The sequence below is a fragment of the Arachis hypogaea genome, chromosome 3 (assembly GCF_003086295.3).
Source record: "Arachis hypogaea cultivar Tifrunner chromosome 3, arahy.Tifrunner.gnm2.J5K5, whole genome shotgun sequence".
Classification (NCBI taxonomy): domain Eukaryota; kingdom Viridiplantae; phylum Streptophyta; class Magnoliopsida; order Fabales; family Fabaceae; genus Arachis; species Arachis hypogaea.
In genome coordinates, this window is record NC_092038.1 from 15,626,756 (window position 1) to 15,643,226 (window position 16,471).

A 16,471-nucleotide genomic window follows, 5' to 3' on the forward strand; every position below is an offset into this window, starting at 1 on the left:
AACCTATTTCGGACAATTAAATTATTTTAATAAAGTGGTTAATTAATTACGGTTTTTACAGTAAGTCAATAGTGCCTAGTTTCTAGTATGATCATGACATACTAGGAATTGGGCCGTTACAGATGGGGCCCAAAATGGGCTAGAAATCATGAGTCATGTGCTATTTTAAGTGAGGCACGCGGCAAGACTTGTGCGTGCACACATATGCAGACTTTTTTATGTGTGTGCGCATAGCACTGGATTTCTTTCTCCTTCGTTTCTTTGCAAAATCTCCGCTTCGGCATGCTTTTCACTCGTCTTCAATTCTTGCCTCTTAAATCTTAAACAACTTGAACGAATATATCAAGGCATCGAATGGAATAAAAGTGAAATTAATTTGACAATTTTAAAGGTCTATAAAGCATGTTTCAATCAATTAAGCACAATTAGGAGAAAATTCACAAAATCATGCATTTTTAAGGAATAAGTGCAAGTTAAGTTGATAAAATTCACTCTTTCCAATCCAAAAATCATCATAAAATATTGATTTATCAATTTTCCTACACTTAGACAAAAGTATGTCCTCATGCTAAATATTAAGAAAGACAAGATTAAGGGATGTCAATATTTATTAAATGTAAGCTACCTAACTGATAAACCACTATTTTATAGTTTATCTTATGCTCAATTGAGTGGTTTTTATCAACTCTTTACTCACTTATTCATACAATTCGCATGTTTTACATTTTCCTTCCTGATTTTGTGCTATGATTGAAAACATGCTTCTTTGATCTTATATTTGCTTATTATTAATCCTCTCTTATTACCATTAGATGGCTTGATATGTGTGTTAAGTGTTTTCAGATATTATAGGGCAGGAATGACTCAGAGGATGGAAAGGAAGAATGCAAAAATGGAAGGAATACAATAAGTTGGAGAAACCGAGAAACTGCTAAGCTGTCCAGCCTGATCTCTTCGCACTCAAACGGCTATAACTTTAGCTACAGAGGTCCAAACGACGCGGTTCCAGTTGTGTTGGAAAGCTAATGTCCGGGGCTTCGATTTGATATATAATATGTCATAGTTGCCCTGACGCTAGGCGACGCGAACGCGTGATCCACGCGGACGCGTCGCATCTGCGAACTTTAATCCGCGCGGCCGCGTGGGCGACGCCTCCACGTCACTTGGCCGCGACCTGTACGGACCAGAAAGCGCTGGAAGTGATTTCTGGGATGTTTCTGACCAAGTTTTCGGCCCAGAGAACATAGATTAGAAGCTATAAAGTGGGGGAATGCATCCATTCATGATCATGCTTTCATAACTCACAATTTTAGGTTTTAGATGTAGTTTTTAGTGAGAGAGGTTCTCTCCTCTCTATTAGGATTAGGATTTAGGACTTCTCTTAGTTTTAGGAGTGACTCTCAATCCCAGGTTCAATGTTCTTTGTATTTATTTATTTTCAGTGTTCCATGTTTGGATTGATTTTCTTAATTAATGTTATTTGAGGTATTTCAGTTTATGATTGTTTTATTTATGAATGCTTTTTATTTAATTTAGATAGTTTCCCTTTTGGCTTTGGTTAAATAATTGGTGACTCTAGAGTTATCAAACTCATTGTTGATTGAAAATTGGATTTCTTCATTTCATTAATTCATATTCCAATAACTCTAGCCTTTCCCAAGGAAAGACTAGGACTTGAGGATTCGAATTAATTCATTCACTTAACTTACCTTCATAGTTAGAGATTAACAAGGTGGGAGAAAAATCCAATTCTCATCATAATTGATAAGGATAACTAGGATAGGACTTCCAGTTCTTCATACCTTGCCAAGAGATTTTATTATTGTTAATTTATTTTACTTGTCATTTAAATATGCTTGTGCCCATTGCCCAAACTCCAAAACCCCAAAACACACTTTTTCATAATCAATAATAAGAACATACCTCCCTGCAATTCATTGAGAAGACAACCCGAGGTTTAATACCCGGTTATCAATTTTAAAAAGGAGTTTGTTACTTGTGACAACCAAAACGTTTGCACGAAGGGATTTCTGTTGGTTTAGAATCTATATCTACAACGCGACTATTTTTATAAAATTCTTTACTAGCAAAAATCCTAACGTCAAAATGGCGCCGTTGCCGGGGAATTGCAAACGTGTGCCTTATTATTGGTTATTGTAAATACTTTTCAAAAAAAAATTTTCAGATTTTTAAATTTTTTTTATCTTATCTTATCTTATTTATCAAAGTTCAAATTTTTTTTCAAAAATTATATCTTTTTCAAAAAAAATTTTCCTTTTTTGTTAGTTTTTGTTTTTATTTTCTTCTACTACTATGAACTCTCACCCCTTTGGCTATGAGTCTGGTTACAACTATGTTGCAGGAAGAGGAGATTATAATGAGAACAGGCATCAAGCTTGGAACAATCAAAGATGGGAGGAGCCACAAGAATTTAATCAACCCTCATGGCAACAACCACCTCCAATGGACTATCAACAACCGTTCTATGATGCATATCAAGGCAATGGCTATGGTGAGCATTCTTTTGATTATCAACAACCACCACCATACGCCTATGAACCCCCTCCTCAACAAAGCTTTGGACCACCATACTCACGAGCCCCTTACCACCAAACACCCTCATACGACCCTGACCCGTATCCACCATACCAACCACCTTATGAGCCAAATGAACCATACACAGAACCACCACCTTTCCAACACAACTACTCTCATGAACCACCACCTCAATATTCACTATCTCCATATCATTATCAAGATGAACCACCTTCCTATTATGAACCCTCTCTCCCAACCAATGAATCCTCATATCCACCCCAACCTCTAATGGATGACAGACCTCGTGTTATTCTTCAAAGGCAAGAAAGGATGAATAAGAGTGTGCAAAATTTTACGGCCGCTTTAGGCAAGTTAGTAAATCTAATAGCTTCCCAACATCTGAGCACTCAAAGTACTCCCATGGCTGCATGTGGAGAATCAAAAGAAGAGCAAAGCATGAAGGAGACACTAGAAACTTCGGTGGACAATGAGGAACATAGCTTTGTATTGGAACAAGTGGAGAAAACTATAATAGTCGCAGAGGAAGACGTGGTTGAAGATTTAGGAGATGCAGAACCTCCACGGGAACCTCAAGTCACAGAACCCTCTTCTAAGGAGTTTGAATTTGTTGTTGAGGAGGGTGTACAACCTCCAAGGCATATCATGGCTGAAGACTTGGAAGAGGTTGATCAAGAGATGGAATTTAAAGAAGAAGAAGCACAACCTCCCATGCCCTTGGTAAATAATAAAGAAGAGATTAAATTAGAAGAGAGCTACCAAGAGGAAGAGGTTGAAATTGAAGAAGCTTGCAAAGAGGTGGTAATTATCAGAGAAGAGCACAAGGGAGTGGAGCTTGCAATTTCATTAAAAATACCTCCCCCTAAGTTGCCATCATCCTTCACAACATTCAAGTGGGTAAAATTCATATCCCTTAGCTTTCTAATTCCACTTGAATATGGGCTACTGGAGACGGATGGTCAACTTAGAGCTCTTTGTGACATTAAGAGTAAGCGAAAGATGGCTAGTGGTAAGAATTGTCCTGCAAGGTTCATTATGGTTGGAAGCTTTAAGTTTAAACGCAAAGGTTGGTATAAAGCTCAACTAAATGGGTCTAGGAAGCTGTTTGGTCGCTGCAGTGAGAATTCAGATCACCGTTCACCCGACTGGAAAAATACAGATTGAGACAAAAATGGGTGTAAAAGTAAGGTTTGGGATCCTGGAATCTGTTCTGACATTTGTCACCCCGGGAGCCTAAGAATCTGTTTGAAGCTTCTTAAGGGCTTTACATGCTTAGTTTGGGACCCCGGAGGTTACTGGAGATACAAACATTGGTGGAGATTCTTGGATGAGTTCAAACACAAGCCACCATAACAGGGAGCTCACCAAATGTCCAACTTAAGGACTTTAACTAAAAGTGCTAGGTGGGAGACAACCCACCATGGTATGATCGTTCCTTTTTCAATTTTAATTTTATTTAGTTTTGTCTGTTTTTGAGTTTTATTTTATTTTATTGAACCTGGAATCATGCATAGCATTCACATTAAGCATTGTATTCTGCATACTGCATTCTGCATAAAAAAGGGAAAACACGCACGCGACGCGGCAGCGTCACTAGTGCGTTGGGAGGAAAAGAATTGAATAGAGAGTCACGCGAGAGCGTGGCTGGAGGCGTGCCAGTGGCACAAATCAACCCACGCGACCGCGTGACCCACGCGGCCGCGTGCCATGAAAATCGACGTCAAAAAGGTGCATGGCCGAAAGTTGTGCTGGAATTGGGCTGGACTCGTGCTAGAAGCCCAAGCCCTCCCACGCGAACGCGTGCCCCACGCGGCCGCGTCGTCTTTCAAAAATGGCCATCCACGCGATCGCATCACCCAGATTTTTGGCAAAATGCAATTCAAACAGAGAGTTGTGCGAATGCGAGGCTGCACTCGCGCCACTAGCACAAATCAAGTGACGCGATCGCGTGACTCACGCGTCCGCGTCACCTGACCTTATTGCACACCACGCGGCCGCATCACCCACACGACCGCGTCGCCAGTGTCGCACACCTTAACCTAATATGCCAAAATATTTTATCTTTTCTTCCCCAATCCTAATTTTCCCTCCCTTCTTTCTTACTTACCTATTCTTCCCTTCTTTCCCTTCTCATTCTTCTTATCTTTCATTTTCTTTTACTTAATTTCATACTTTCATTCATTGCATTATTTTCATTGGTGTTGGAATTTTATTTGGGTAATTGTTTTTCTATATTTTTGTGGATTATTTGACAATTATATATTATTTTTTAAAGGGTTGCTTCCATGTTCAATTTAATACTTTCAAATAGCTTATTTACCATGCATGCTATGTGTTTGTGAAAACGCCCGTATGGCATTGTGCACTATTTTTAAGATTTCTTTTAATCTATTACTATAAATGCTTGCTTTTCACAAAACCCTTTTTATATTTTATTAATCAAATATAATTGTTATTACAAACATGATTGTTAGTTTGAAAGACTTGGTAATCTAACTTGGACATTGAATGCTTGATCTATGCTACTCATGCCTTTGCCAGCATGCTAATAAACATCTTGCATTTAACTGTCATCACATGCACTTGCTATATTTCCATTGATGACTTTTCACATGTAGTCATGACCATGTGTTAACTTCATTCTTCTTTACTGTGCATTGATTACCACCTTTCCCGCTCTCTTCCTTGCTGGATCCCCTAGCTTTACTTGTTACTTTCCTTTTTCCCCTTTTAGGATGGCCACCAAGAAGGGTAAAAAGAGAAAGATACTCCCAAACCACCGGCAAGGAAAGGAACACAAGAGCGCATTAGCTGAGGAACTACAACCCCCATCCACCTGCACATCTCAGCATGCACCAAGGACGGTGCAATCTTTAAGTGTGGGGAGGTCGATACCGATCTCCACGGGTTAGTTAGTCCCTTCTCAACACCAATTCTTGTTTTTCATTGTTGCATTTGCATGTTTGATTGCATGTTTGTTTTTTGTGCATATTTTACCACTTGGTTAAAGTAATATTTTCTTTTTCAAGAAATTTTTATAGTATTTCACTAATTTGAATAAAACTTTTTGAAAAACTTGTTTGAAGAAATATTATTTTGGAACATAGTTTAGAGCCTGAACACACAAAACCAGTGAGATTTTGAGCCTACTTGATTGGTTGCATTTTATCAACCAATATTTTATTTTTGGTGTGTGTTTTTCTCTCTAAAATTGTGATCTTTGTCTTGCTTAATTCTATATTTCCATTGTTTAATGTATGCATGCACTGATATGATTAAGGCCTTTGTTTCACTAAGCTTACATACCCATATGGCCTTACCCTCTCATTATCCTTTGCAAACCAATTTGAGCCTAATATACCCATTTGTTCTTTACTTTAGCTCATTACTAACTCTAAGCGGAAAACAATAATGTCCTTAATTTGAATCCTTGGTTAGTTTAGACTAGTAAAAGTGCTCATGATTTAAGTGTGGGGAAGTTGGGTTTGAAATTATTTGGTTTGAATAATTGGGTGTTGTGTATTTTAGTGAAAATGTGCAAAATAATAGTTGAGCACATATTATTGCATTCAATACTTTAATCATATGCATTGAGAAAAATAAAAAATAAAAAAAAAAGAAAAAGAAAAGAGCAATTAATAAAAGGGGACAAAATGCCCCAAAGTAAGTGTTGATATTAATGCATATGTACTAAACTCAATGTTAGGATGCATGAACATGTAGAAAGCACAGTTAATGGGAAGTTAGATTTTACATTTTAATTAAATGGATTGTCTTAAATTAGGTGGGAAGTTTATGTTAATTAAGGATTCAAATTTTAGTCCACTTGGCCAAATACAATCCTACCTTGACCCTAACCCCATTAGAACCCTTAAAAGACCTCTTGATTTGTGTATTGGTGCATTAAATTTTTGTTGATTGTTAGATGAAGAGCAAGCTAGAGAAAGCAAGATTAGTAGAGAATTGAGATAATTGACCCTAGACACTTGAGTGTTAGAGTGATATACACTACCAAGTAAGGGTTCAGCGCTTAATTCTATGTTCCCTGCTTTTATGAGCTATCTTCTTCTTGCAAGTTATTTGTATTGTATTTTGTGATTTGAATTAGTGAAATCTAGTTCATATTTATTCTTGAAAGATTTATTTACTTTTTCACCAAGTAGGTAGAAACATTTTTTACATTTACTTGCATTCATAGGTTGCATCTCATACATTCTATCATTCCTCTTCATCTCTTTATAGTTTCTCTTGAGCTTAGCATGAGAACATGCTATTGTTCAAGTGTGGGGAGGTTGATAAACCACTATTTTATGGTTTATCTTATGCTCAATTGAGTGGTTTTTATCAACTCTTTACTCACTTATTCATACAATTCGCATGTTTTACATTTTCCTTCCTGATTTTGTGCTATGATTGAAAACATGCTTCTTTGATCTTATATTTGCTTATTATTAATCCTCTCTTATTACCATTAGATGCCTTGATATGTGTGTTAAGTTTTTTCAGATATTATAGGGCAAGAATGGCTCAGAGGATAGAAAGGAAGAATGCAAAAATGGAAGGAATACAATAAGTTGGAGAAACTGCTAAGCTGTCCAGCCTGACCTCTTCGCACTCAAACGACTATAACTTTAGCTACAGAGGTCCAAACGACGCGGTTCCAGTTGCGTTGGAAAGCTAACGTCCGGGAGTTCGATTTGATATATAATATGTCATAGTTTCTTTGATGCTAGGCTATGCGAACGCGTGATTCACGCGGACGCGTCGCATCTACGAACTTTAATCCGCGCGGCCGCGTGGGCGATGCCTCCGTGTCACTTGGCCGCGACCTGTACGGACTAGAAAGTGCTGGAAGTGACTTCTGGGCTGTTTCTGACCCAATTTTTGGCCCAGAGAACACAGATTAGAAGCTATAAAGTAGGGGAATGCATCCATTCATGATCATGCTTTCATAACTCACAATTTTAGGTTTTAGATGTAGTTTTTAGTGAGAGAGGTTATCTCCTCTCTCTTAAGATTAGGATTTAGGACTTCTCTTAGTTTTAGGAGTGACTCTCAATCCCAGGTTCATTGTTCTTTGTATTTATTTATTTTTAATTTTCCATGTTTGGATTGATTTTCTTAATTAATGTTAATTGAGGTATTTCAGTTTATGATTGTTTTATTTATGAATGCTTTTTATTTAATTTAGATAGTTTCCTTTTTGGCTTTGGTTAAATAATTGGTGACTCTAGAGTTATCAAACTCATTGTTGATTGAAAATTGGATTTCTTCATTTCATTAATTCATATTCCAATAACTCTAGCCTTTCCTAAGGAAAGACTAGGACTTGAGGATTCGAATTAATTCATTCACTTAACTTACTTTCATAGTTAGAGGTTAACAAGGTGGGAGAAAAATCCAATTCTCATCATAATTGTTAATTTATTTTACTTGTCATTTAAATATGCTTGTGCCCATTGCCCAAACTTCAAAACCCCAAAACACACTTTTTCATAACCAATAATAAGAACATACCTCCCTGCAATTCCTTGAGAAGACGACCCGAGGTTTAATACTCGGTTATCAATTTTAAAAAGGGGTTTGTTACTTGTGACAACCAAAACATTTGCACGAAGGAATTTTTGTTGGTTTAGAATCTATATCTACAATGCAACTAATCTGATGCAATTTTAGCATTATCTTCTCCTAAGTTAAAAAAAGAAGTGCAGCCATTCTTGGGGAAGGTGAATTACCTTCGAAGGTTCATATCGAATCATTCTGGCCAAACTCGAGTGTTTGCACCTTTAGTAAAACTAAAGAATGATTCACAGTTCGAATGGACAAATGAGTATCAACAGGCTTTCATGTCAATAAAAGGCTTATTTGTCCAAAGCACCGATAATGGCGAATGTTTGCCTATATGAACCTTTGAAACTGTACATTGCTACATCTACAGACACGATTGGGTATATGTTAGCCCAAGATGATGAAAATGGACATGAACGAGCCATTTATTAGCTTAGTTGAGTATTGACTGATATCGAGACAAGGTATTCGCCAATAGAAAGATTGTGTTTGTCTTTATATTATGCGTGTATGAAATTAAAGTGTTATATGGTGGCTAAGTTTGTGAAAGTTATTGCACAAACCTTGTCAAATATATATTGAGCTCTCCGAGGTTGCGAGGTCGTTTGGGAAAATGAATGCTTGCTTTGACAGAGTTCGATTTACAATATGTTCCAGCAAAGGCAGTGAAATGCCAGGTCATTGCAGATTTTTTAGTTGATAATTCGAAAAATCTAAATGACCAGGGGGCAAACATGCTTGATGTTAAATTCGAGTATTGAAACTTATATTTTGATGGATCGAAGCACAAAGAGAGTGCATGGGTAGGAATCCTCATTATTTCACTAGAAGGAATTCCATCGGAATTTCTGTTTGAGCTAAAATATCCTTGCTCAAATAATATGACAAAATATGGAGCTTTGATTTTAGGTCTTGAGATTTTGATTGCGAAAGGCGCTTTGGAATTTCAGATTTTAGGAGATTCCCAATTAGTGTTGAAGTAGTTATCGAAAGAGTTTAAGTGTAACAATGAGAAGTTGCAAAAATATTTGGCAACAGCTTGGAAGTTATTAACTTTCTTTCGAAAGGTTTCATTAGTTCATATCCCAAGGATCCAGAATGAAATTGCTAACGAGTTGGCCCAAATTGCTTCGAGATATAAAATAGGCCCTGAAACATTGAAAAAATTGGCAAAATATTGCCAAATTTTAGTGCCTATAGATGAAAGAGAAGCTTTATAATGAGATGAATGGAGAGATAATGATTGGAGAAAACCTATTGTTGAATATTTAAAGAACCCCAGTATTCGAGTTAATAGGAGGATGAAATTAAAAGCAATGATTTTTTTAATGGCCAATGAGTTATATAAGAAAGGGATCGATGGGAGCCTTTCATGATGCTTAAGTCAGAGGATAAGGACATTGCTTTAGGAGAACTCCATAAAGGTATATATGGTGCTCATCAGGCTGGAACAAAAATGAAATGGGTTTTATATCAAAATCATGTGTATTAGCCCTCCATGATTAAAGATTGTATTGATAATGCAAAGGCTTGTCAAGAGTGTCAACGCCATGGAGTGGTGCAACAGATTCCAGCATCTGAATTGCATTCGATCATTAAGCCTTGGCCATTTCGAGGTTGAGCTTTAGACCTAATTGGGTTGATACATCCCCCCTCGTCAAAAAACCATAAGTTTATCTTGGTGGCAATAGATTATTTCACGAAGTGGGTTGAAGCGGTTCCTCTAATAAAGGTTGGACAAAATGAAATAATAGATTTTATCGAGGAATATAAAATTCATCGATTTAGGATTCCTCAAACATTGAGTACTGATCAAGGAACTATGTTTACTGGTCAGCGAATAAAAAAATTTGTAGCTTCAAGGTACATTAATATGGTTACTTCAACCCCTTATTATGCACAGGCTGATGAGCGGATAATTTGTACGCTTTTTGGCACTGTTTTTAGTATGTTTTTAGTATGATCCAGTTAGTTTTTAGTATATTTTTATTAGTTTTTAGTTAAAATTCACTTTTCTGGACTTTACTATGAGTTTGTGTGTTTTTCTGTGATTTCAGGTATTTTCTGGCTGAAATTGAGGGACCTGAGCAAAAATCTGATTCAGAGACCAAAAAGGACTGCAGATGCTGTTGGATTCTGACCTCCCTGCACTCGAAGTGGGTTTTCTGGAGATACAGAAGCCCAATTGGCGCGCTCTCAACGGCGTTGGAAAGTAGACATCCTGGGCTTTCCAGCAATATATGATAGTCCATACTTTGCCCAAGATTTGATGGCCCAAACCGGCGTACAAAGTCACCCACGGAAATCCCAGCGTTAAACGCCGGAACTGGCACCAAAATGGGAGTTAAACGCCCAAACTGGCATAAAAGCTGGCGTTTAACTCCAAGAAGAGTCTCTACACGAAAATGCTTCAATGCTCAGCCCAAGCACACACCAAGTGGGCCCGGAAGTAGATTTTTATGTCATTTACTCATCTCTGTACACCCTAGGCTACTAGTTCTCTATATATAGGACCTTTTACTATTGTATTAGAGAGATTTTGATCATGTTTTTATGATTGAACACTCTTTGGGAGGCTGGCCATTCGGTCATGCCTAGACCTTGTTCTTATGTATTTTCAACGGTGGAGTTTCTACACACCATAGATTAAGGTGTGGAGCTCTGCTGTACCTCGAGTATTAATGCAATTACTATTGTTCTTCTATTCAATTCCGCTTGTTCTTGTTCTAAGATATCACTTGTTCTTCAACTTGATGAATGTGATGATCCGTGACACTCATCATCATTCTCACCTATGAACGTGTGACTGACAACCACCTCCGTTCTACCTTCGATTGGGTGAATATCTCTTGGATTCCTGATACACAATGCATGGTTGATCGCCTGACAACTGAGTGCTCGCCTGACAAACGAGCCAGCCATTCCGTGAGATCAGAGTCTTCGTGGTATAGGCTAGAATTGATGGCGGCATTCAAGAGAATCCGGAAGGTCTAACCTTGTCTGTGGTATTCTGAGTAGGATTCAATGATTGAATGACTGTGACGTGCTTCAAACTCCTGAAGGCGGGGCGTTAGTGACAGACGCAAAAGAATCACTGGATTCTATTCCGGCCTGATCGAGAACCGACAGATGGATAGTCGTGCCGTGACAGGGTGCGTTGAACATTTCCACTGAGAGGATGGGAGGTAGCCACTGACAACGGTGAAACCCTTGCTTAAGCTTGCCATGGAAAAGAGTAAGAAGGATTGGATGAAGACAGTAGGAAAGCAGAGAGACGGAAGGGACAGCATCTTCATACGCTTATCTGAAATTCCTACCAATGAATTACATAAGTATCTCTATCTTTATCTTTATGCTTTATTCGTATATCACCATACCCATTTGAGTTTGCCTGACTGAGATTTACAAGGTGACCATAGCTTGCTTCATACCAACAATCTCTGTGGGATCGACCCTTACTCGCGTAAGGTTTATTACTTGGACGACCCAGTACACTTGCTGGTTAGTTGTGCGAAGTTGTGTTTATGCCATGGTACTGAATACCAAGTTTTTGGATTTATTACCGGGGATTAATTGATTTGTGAAAAGTAGTGATCACAATTTCGTGCACCAAGTTTTTGGCGCCGTTGCTGGGGATTGTTGAGTTTGGACAACTGAGGGTTCATCTTGTTGCTTAGATTAGGTATTTTTTTTTCAGAATTCTTGAAGATGAATTCTAGAGTTTCATGATGATTTATTGAAGTCTGGCTGGCTGTGAAGCCATGTCTAATTTCATTGGACCGAGGTTTCAACTTATCATCACAAGAGCTTGTTGATTTCTATCAATCTTGCTGTTGGAGCAGTGATCTGCTAAGGCTTGGCTGGCCTTTGGCCATGTCTAGAGTTTTGGACCGAAGCTTTCTTTGAAAGCTTGGCTGGCTGTGAAGCCATGTCTAATTCCTGGACCGGAGTCTTAGACTAAACATTGCATGATTCCTGGAATTCTCATTAAGAATTTTGATACCTTTTTCCACTTTATTTTCGAAAAAGCACAAAAAAAAATTACAAAATCATAAAAATCCAAAAATATTTCTTGTTTGAGTCTAGTGTCTCATCTTAAGTTTGGTGTCAATTGCATGCATTCATTCATGTGTCTTAAGGATCTTCAAGTAATTCTTGATGATTTCTTACTCTGATCTTTGAATTCTTTTGACTTGAGTGTTTAGGTGTCTCATATGCATTCTCATTAGTGTCAGTAGTATACAAACTGCTAAGTTTGGTGTCTTGCATGCATTGTTATTTGATTTTAGTTGTATTTTGATTATTCCTTATTATTAAAAATCCAAAAATATTTTTTTGTGTCTTTTCAAGTCAATAATACAGAGAATTGAAGATTCAGAAAATACTGCAGAGGAATTGCACAGAAAAAACTGGGCGTCCAAAACGCCCAGTAAGGAAGACAGACTGGCGTTTAAACGCCAGCCAGGGTACCTGGTTGGGCGTTTAACGCCCAAAAAGGTAGTGATTTGGGCGTTAAACGCCAGAATGTGCACCATTCTGGGCGTTTAACGCCAGGATGGCACAAGAGGGAAGATTCTGTTTTCAATTCAATTTTTTTTTTCAAGTTTTCAAAGTTTTTCAAAATCAAATCTTTTTCAAATCAAATCTTCTCAATCAAATCTTTTTCAAAATCAATTCCTTTCCTTTTTCAAAAATACTTGCTATCAATTAATGATTTGATTCAACATATCAAGTATGTTGCCTTTTCTGTTGAAAAAGGTTTAATGTTTTGAATCATATCTTTTCTTGATAGCCAAGTCATTAATTTTTAAAATCAAATCTTTTTAAAATGTTTTTCAAATCACATCTTCTTAAAACTAATCATATCTTCTTAACCACATCTTTTTCAAAATAACTTTCAATCAAATCTTTTTGATTTCTAATTTCAAAATCTTTTTCAAAAATCACTTTACTTCTTTCCCACTTTTATTTTCGAAAATCAATTAGTGTTTTTCAAAATGTTTTCAAAATCTTTCACTTAATTTTCGAAAATTACTTCCCTTCTTCTCACATCTTTCTATTTATGGACTAACACTATTCCTTAATGCAAAATTCGAACTCCATCTTCTTTGATAAGTTCGAATTTTCTACTTCTGTCTTCCATTTTTCTTTTCCTCTGACACCTCAAGGAATCTCTATACTGTGACATAGAGGATTCCACATTTCCTTATTCTCTTCTCTTTCTTATGAGCAGGAGCAAAGACAAAAGCATTCTTGTTGAGGCTGACCCTGAACCTGAAAGGACCTTGAAGAGAAAGCTAAGAGAAGCTAAGGCACAATTCTCTGTAGAGGACCTAACCGAATTCTTCAAAGAAGAAGAACACATGGCAGCCGAAAACAACAACAATGCCAACAATGCAAGGAAGGTGCTGGGTGACTTTACGGCACCTACTCCCGACTTCTATGGGAGAAACATCTCTATCCCTGCCATTGGAGCAAACAACTTTGAGCTTAAGCCTCAATTAGTTTCTCTAATGCAACAGAATTGCAAGTTCCATGGACTTCCATTGGAAGATCCTCATCAGTTCTTAGCTGAGTTCTTGCAAATCTGTGACACTGTCAAGACTAATGGGGTTGACCCTGAGGTCTACAGACTCATGCTATTCCCTTTTGCTGTAAGAGACAGAGCTAGAACATGGTTGGACTCTCAACCTAAAGAAAGCCTGGACTCTTGGGAAAAGCTAGTCAATGCCTTCTTGGCAAAGTTCTTTCCACCTCAAAAATTGAGTAAGCTTAGAGTGGAAGTCCAAACCTTCAGACAGAAGGAAGGAGAATCCCTCTATGAAGCTTGGGAAAGATACAAACAATTAATCAGAAAGTGTCCCTCTGATATGCTTTCTGAATGGAGCATCATAGGTATTTTCTATGATGGTCTCTCTGAACTATCCAAAATGTCTTTGGATAGCTCTGCTGGAGGCTCTCTTCATCTGAAGAAGACGTCTACAGAAGCTCAAGAGCTGATTGAAATGGTTGCAAATAACCAATTCATGTACACTTCTGAAAGAAATCTTGTGAACAATGGGACTAGTCAGAAGAAAGGAGTTCTTGAGATTGACACTCTGAATGCCATATTGGCTCAGAAGAAAATATTGACTCAACAAGTCAATATGATTTCTCAAAGTCTGTCTGGAATGCAAAATGCACCAAGAAGTACTAAGGAAGCTTCATCTGAGGAAGAAGCTTATGATCCTGAAAACCCTTCAATGGAAGAGGTGAATTACATGGGAGAACCCTATGGAAACACCTATAATCCTTCATGGAGAAATCATCCAAATTTCTCATGGAAGGATCAACAAAGACCTCAACAAGGTTTCAATAATAATAATGGTGGAAGAAACAGGTTTAGCAATAGCAAGCCTTTTCCATCATCTTCTCAGCAACAGACAGAGAGTTCTAAGCAGAATAACTCTGACTTAGCAACCATGGTCTCTGATCTAATCAAAACCACTCAAAGTTTCATGACTGAAACAAGGTCCTCCATTAGAAACTTGGAGGCACAAGTGGGTCAGCTGAGCAAGAAAATTACTGAACTCCCTCCTAGTACTCTTCCAAGCAATACAGAAGAAAATCCAAAAGGAGAGTGCAAAGCCATCAACATGGCCGAATTTGGAGAGGAAAGAGAGGCAGTGAACGCCACTGAGGAAGGCCTCAATGGACGTCCACTGGCCTCCAATGAGTTCCCCAATGAGGAACCATGGGAATCTGAGGCTCAAAATGAGACCATAGAGATTCCATTCGACTTACTTCTGCCATTCATAAGCTCTGATGAGTATTCTTCCTCTGAAGAGGATGAGTATATCACTGAAGAGCAAGTTGCTAAATACCTTGGAGCAATCATAAAGCTAAATGACAAGTTATTTGGAAATGAGACTTGGGAGGATGAACCCCCTTTGCTCACCAAAGAACTGGATGACTTGTCTAGGCAGAAACTGCCTCAAAAGAGACAGGATCCTGGGAAGTTTTCAATACCTTGTACCATAGGCACCATGACCTTCAAGAAGGCCTTGTGTGACTTAGGGTCAAGTGTAAACCTCATGCCTCTCTCTGTAATGGAGAAGTTAGGGATCTTTGAGGTGCAAGCTGCAAAAATCTCACTAGAGATGGCAGACAACTCAAGAAAACAAGCCTATGGACTTGTAGAGGATGTTCTGGTAAAAGTTGAAGACCATTACATCCCTACTGATTTCATAGTCCTAGAGACTGGGAAGTGCATGGATGAATCCATCATCCTTGGCAGACCCTTCCTAGCCACAGCAAGGGCTGTGATTGATGTTGATAGAGGAGAATTGATCATTCAAGTGAATGAAGAATCCTTGGTGTTTAAGGCTCAAGGATATCCCTCTGTCACCATGGAGAGGAAGCATGAAGAGCTTCTCTCAAAACAGAGCCAAATAGAGCCCCCACAGTCAAACTCTAAGTTTGGTGTTGGGAGGCCACAACTAACTTCTAAGTTTGGTGTTGAACCCCCACACTCAAACTCTAAGTTTGGTGTTGGGAGGTTCCAACATTGCTCTGAGTATTTCTGAGGCTCCATGAGAGTCCTCTGTCAAGCTACTGACATTAAAGAAGCGCTTGTTGGGAGGCAACCCAATGTTATATTTTATCTATTTTCCTTTGTTATTTTATGTTTTTTTGTAGGTTGATGATCATGAGAAGTCACAAAATCAATGAAAAAAGCAAAAACAGAATGAAAAATAGAAAGAAAAATAGCACACCCTGGAGGAAGAACCCACTGGTGTTTAAACGCCAGTGAGGCTAGCTGTTGGGCGTTTAACGCCCAGTCTGGCACCATTCTGGGCGTTTAACGCCAGAAAGGGGCACCAGACTGGCGTTAAACGCCAAAAATGGGCACCAGCCCGGCGTTTAACGCCAGAATCGGCTAAAAACGCAATTATGCTTGCCATTTGGTGCAGGGATGACTTTTCCTTGACACCTCAGGATCTGTGGACCCCACAGGATCCCCACCAACCCCACCACTCTCTCTCTCTTCTTCACCCATTCACCAATCACCTCAACACCTCTTCCCCAAAAGCCCTTCACCTATCAAATCCCATCTTTCTCTTCACCACTCACATCCATCCTTCATAAAACCCCACCTACCTCACCATTCAAATTCAAACCACTTTCCCACCCAAACCCACCCTCACTTGACCGAACCCTACCCTTCCCCCACTCCTATATAAACCCTCCTTCACTCCTTCATTTTCACACAACATACACACCACTTCTACCCCTCTTTGGCCGAACACATAGCCATTCCCTTCTTCCTCATTTCTTCTTCTTCTACTATCTTCTTTCTTCTTTTGCT

At 38.5% G+C, this 16,471-nt stretch overlaps 1 non-coding gene across 1 annotated transcript; it reads right to left on the reverse strand.

The window, feature by feature from the left end:
- Positions 1 to 13,892: 13,892 nt before the first annotated feature.
- On the reverse strand, positions 13,893 to 14,000 carry LOC112793116 (small nucleolar RNA R71). Its single transcript, XR_003197825.1, has one exon. It is a non-coding gene; the product is annotated as a small nucleolar RNA R71 (small nucleolar RNA).
- Between the last annotated feature and the right edge of the window lie 2,471 nt (positions 14,001 to 16,471).